Source organism: Neophocaena asiaeorientalis, unplaced genomic scaffold (genome assembly GCF_003031525.2).
Source record: "Neophocaena asiaeorientalis asiaeorientalis breed wild unplaced genomic scaffold, Neophocaena_asiaeorientalis_V1.1 scaffold96, whole genome shotgun sequence".
Taxonomy (NCBI): Eukaryota; Metazoa; Chordata; class Mammalia; order Artiodactyla; family Phocoenidae; genus Neophocaena; species Neophocaena asiaeorientalis.
The window spans coordinates 532,673-533,301 of record NW_020175831.1 but is presented as its reverse complement, the minus strand read 5'-3'; the positions used below and the strand labels follow the sequence as shown (position 1 = coordinate 533,301).

General features: G+C 54.2%; 1 protein-coding gene across 2 annotated transcripts in view; it reads right to left on the bottom strand.

The window, feature by feature from the left end:
- Positions 1–122, bottom strand: part of ITGA6 (integrin subunit alpha 6) — a 76,477-nt gene extending 76,355 nt beyond the window's left edge. For both annotated transcript variants that reach the window (XM_024732864.1, XM_024732865.1), the window contains exon 1: positions 104–122. The gene's annotated coding sequence lies outside the window, so the exon portion shown is untranslated. The remainder of the gene's footprint in view (positions 1–103) is intronic.
- Between the last annotated feature and the right edge of the window lie 507 nt (positions 123–629).

Genomic DNA, 629 nt, shown 5'->3' with positions numbered 1-629 from the left:
GGGGAGACCCGGAGGCGAGCTGCGGGCCGGGCAGCCCCAGCTCGGGTGTCCTCCTGGAGAGAAACACTTGAATTCGGCGCAGAGCCGGAAAGGCGTTTACTACCTGTTAGTAAAGACAAGTGCTGGTGATGCGCCGGCCCTAATGGCCCGGAGCCCTGGGCGCTCGCCGACCGAGGCCCACGTGCAAATGCAGGCTGCCTTCGTTCATTCCACAAGTGTTTATGGAGCGATTAACGCGGGCCAGGTACTTGGGGAATGGAGCTCTATAGATTCTCCTCGGCCCTCAAAGACCTAACCGTCGAAAAGGATAACAGCACAAATAGGGCTGTGCAATTGACAGCGCGCAGCTATTATTTCATGCTCCTAACAATCCTATGAGGTGGGTGTTTTCTTTTTGCAGATGAGAAAACTGAAGCTCAGCCTTGCCCCAGAGCATCCACAGATCTGCGTCCAGGTGGAAAAGAGAGTTTGTGGGAGAAGTCACACTGGTGTAGGCAACTTCACACTTGGTTTCCAGGTGTTCTCAGACTGAGAAGGTCCTCAACAGGGAAGGATGAGTTATTTAAAGTGGCACCCACGAGCTCAGGAGCCCTTCTTTCCTGCCCCCAAATACCCAGAACTAGTTGGGA